Source organism: Elaeis guineensis, chromosome 13 (genome assembly GCF_000442705.2).
Source record: "Elaeis guineensis isolate ETL-2024a chromosome 13, EG11, whole genome shotgun sequence".
NCBI lineage: Eukaryota > Viridiplantae > Streptophyta > Magnoliopsida > Arecales > Arecaceae > Elaeis > Elaeis guineensis.
In genome coordinates this window covers 5,128,029-5,131,827 of record NC_026005.2, presented here as the reverse complement: position 1 = coordinate 5,131,827, position 3,799 = coordinate 5,128,029, and the positions used below count along the sequence as shown (strand labels likewise).

Below are 3,799 nucleotides of genomic sequence, written 5' to 3'. Positions count from 1 at the left end.
TACCATGTTTCCATCGATCCCCTTTAGTTATTGGAGCAGAATTGCTGAAGTAACAGAAAATATGAGCTGAATCAGCTAACTTTGTCCGATCCTCCTCACGAAACAAAGTCAACCAAGTTAAGTGACTTCTTCTTTTCCGAGAGTTGTTAGCCTGTTAAACAGATAATCCACTCTTAGTCACCAGATAATTGCTAGGAACCGAACGCACTCTTAGTTTAACATTAAAGTCACGACCCATAGAATTAATTTTTATTGTTGTTATCTCACTCCATAGTCCCTATCTTAGACCACAAGTTGAATGGTCACAGAGGATCCGAACTCATGCACGGTAGCATCTCTCTCTCTACCCCCCACCCCCTTTCTCATATTCACAACTATATGAAAATTCCAATCGATCTGTGTCAATTAGCTTTCAGATACCATAAATGCAATGACAAGCTGCGAGATGACAGCTAAATGGAGGCAAATGATGGGAGTTTGGTCCGCCTGGAGTGGGCCAATGCGGAAAACTCGAAAGCAACTCATCGAATTAGTCCTGTGAGCAGAATCCGGCCTCGCAGGCAGTCTGAATCCTTTCCGGTACGTACATGTTCGAGCTCAAGAGATCCAGTATTAGTGCAAACCATTCATTGTGCAGTAGCTGTACTGCAAGATAGATGATTTTGTCTGGATGTTGATTAATTGATGCATTCTCATGGTCTTGCTGCAGGGAAAAGAACCCAATATTGTTTTTAAATAGATATGGCTCGGCTAGATTTGTCTGTGAGCAAGTCTTACAGTGTTTCAACTCCTGATCCGTAAGGCTATGCATGCAATTCGTCGAACATACAAAGTTTTGGCATAAGCTGGGGGGATTGAAAAATTCTTTGGATATGGGTGAGCCGCGAGCACTCATGATTCTGCTTAATTATTGCCGGTTTGCTTGCAGAAATCTCGGTTTGCAGGATGATCCCTTGGCTTTTGTTTCCTGCGGGTGTCAACGTCGCTAGATGATTTCTTTCTTCTCTGTTTCCTGTTTACATGGTGGATGTTTTATTTCAGCTAGCTTGTAGACATTTACCTTAATCAGCAACTTTGCTTTATTTTTACATCTCTGATTGTACTTTGTTTTTATTGATCAATTAATGAAGAGCTGGTTGCTTTCTCAACCTCCTATTTCACTCAAAAAAGGAAAAAAAAAAGATAGATGATTTTGTAAGGCAGGAAACCCTCTTGCATGATACACTGATAGCAAGGGATCGCACGGGATCTCTCCAATGATCAGTGAAAATCTCTACATTTTTCCTTGCATAATTTAATCAATATAAAGGACCACCATATGTCGTTTTCTTTTCATTTTTTTCCCCTGTTTGGACTTCTCGTTTTCCAACTTATTTACATCCTCTATCACAAAAGCCTACCACAAGTAAGGCTAGCCAAATGGTCGCCGTAGCCACCTTTCTGGTGGGCAGTGTATTGGGGGTGCACCATGGCCGGGTATAATGACAGGGGAGAACTCTGATCCATCTTTTCAGCGTGGAAGTTGCGAAGCCGGTCTATGTATGACCCAGAAACTTGGCGTCATCCTGATAAGGAGCAACGAGGAGATAGCATATTGGTTAGCTGGAATTTTTGACTCAAAATTCTCAGTTACAGTAGGACGGCCGAGTGCATGTCCACATTAGTCTACACTCGGCGCCAACTTGAATCTCCGTCATTCTACCAAAAAATAAAAAAACTTAAATCTCAGTCACGTCAGTCATCATCAGAACCTGTAGAGAGAAGGAAACAAAGAAGGAAGAAGAAGATGAAAACATCTATATCTTAAATTATTATTAATTCTTTACGATAAGGTATATATAGCCTAATTATATGATTAATAAGAAAATAAATCAACACTAATACAAAATCACCCTCTTTCAGACTCAAGATGGTATGATAGAAGCTAACCTGAGTTTGAAAACTAATTTTTGAAAAAGTTCGGATGGATGTACCTCATTGAAGATATCAATAATATTTGGTCACAGGAGGAAATAGCACGAAGATGTACGGGACCATAGCGAATGTATTGGAAGATAAATTGATAATTAATTTCAATATATTTAATATACTCATGAAAATATCATTATACATAATTTAAATGATATTTTGATTATATATTATGATAAAGAATGGTAAAACTACGATGAGTAACTCCAATATTCTCGAATAATTATTTGAGCTAAAGGAGTTCATAAATATTCATTGATATTCGGTCTCATTGTTGGATTTAGAAACAACAATCTGCTTTTTGCTGCACCAAAAGATCCAAACAAACAATATATAGAGTGCGTTGGTGCAATCACTGGTCCAATCAGTATTAGAACAAGCACTTAGGCATACCAAGAAATTTGCAGTGATATTAAAACCATGAAACAAAGTACTCTTGACATGGCATAACTTATGTAAAATAGTAATATAATAAATAGATCTAGGAGTTGTGGTAAAATGATTGATGACATGAATGACATAAGCTATGTATGTCAAGATAAGTGCCAACTAATTACCTGCAATAGGTAGCATTAGAAAGAGATATTCCACCAGTAGATGTTAATTTGGCATGAGCCTCAAAATATGTAGAACTAATCTTGTTATTTATTACTCCGGCTTCAGAGATGAGATCAGATGCATAGGTGTGAGTTATCAAACGAGTGTAGCTTTAAAGATCTTATATTTTTTTTTTAAAAAAAAAAAAAAAAAAACACGAAAGGCATCTCAAGAGAAACGTTGACTGTAAATTAAAGACCGTGTTAGAACCAAAGTCCTCGTTTGAGGGGGCGTAAGAATCACGTCGTCCTTTTCTTTTTCTTTTTTGTTTTTGGATACGGAAGGGAGGGCACGCGGTCCCCAGCCTTGGGGACTAAGAAAAGGTTTGAGAAGACCTTGAAGCTATAGAGAACAGAGAAGAGAACACCGGCAATGGTGTAGCTACGGACGTGGAGGAGAAGAACATCTCAAGATCTGTTGATCGAACCATTTGTTATCTAGATGATCGAACCCCCATAAAAATCAGAAGAACAAAGAAGGCGAGGGTGTGGAACAGCACATCTTAAAAGATAGAACACTTTAAACTCAACTGCTATCTAAGCGATGAAGTTTGGGCTACCACATTAACCAATTGGTCCGATGCTGTTGGTCCTCGATCGCAACTAGCATTTTATGTCTAGTAAAAAAAAAATGCAGATTTTTTGTGGTACCCATGATGCACCGTATCGTATGGTGCATCGCACCACTACAAAAAAAGAGGCCATTAACGACTTTTTTTTGCCGACGCTTTTGGGAAGCGTCGGCAGGTTGCGCTAACCTGCCGACGCTTTTAAAAAGCGTCGTTCTTTAACGACGCTTAAAAGCGTCGTAAACTATGTGCGTGTCAACGCCGACGCTTTTAGCAAAAGCGTCGTTAAATAAATAAAATACCGACGCGTTTTAACGACGCTAAAAAGCGTCGGTAGGTTCGTTTAATACCACCCTCCTCCCGTGCCCTAATCTATCTACCGCCGTGCCCTAATCTATCTACCGCCGCCGTTCCTCAGCCGTTCCTTATTTTCCACCCGTTCCTCAGCCGACCCCGGCCCATCTCCGCCGCCGGCACCGCATCCGCCGTCCACGCGCACCCGCCGTCCACGCCTCACCTCCGTCCGCCGCTCCCCTCTGCTGCCGCGTCCGTCGACGCCGCGCCCGCGAGGTCCAAGCCATACGCCGTCGGTGAACCGGCCCTCCTCCTCCTCCTTCCCTTGTTCGGCTGCTCCAAGCTTCCCACCATCCCACTTCGCCATTCGGC

At 41.2% G+C, this 3,799-nt stretch overlaps 1 long non-coding RNA gene across 1 annotated transcript; it reads left to right on the top strand.

Annotated features, from left to right (window-relative positions):
- Nucleotides 1–214: 214 nt before the first annotated feature.
- Nucleotides 215–1,148, top strand: LOC114912708 (uncharacterized). The gene is made up of 2 exons (XR_012136494.1): nucleotides 215–579; nucleotides 710–1,148. It is a non-coding gene; the product is annotated as an uncharacterized lncRNA (long non-coding RNA).
- Nucleotides 1,149–3,799: the final 2,651 nt, after the last annotated feature.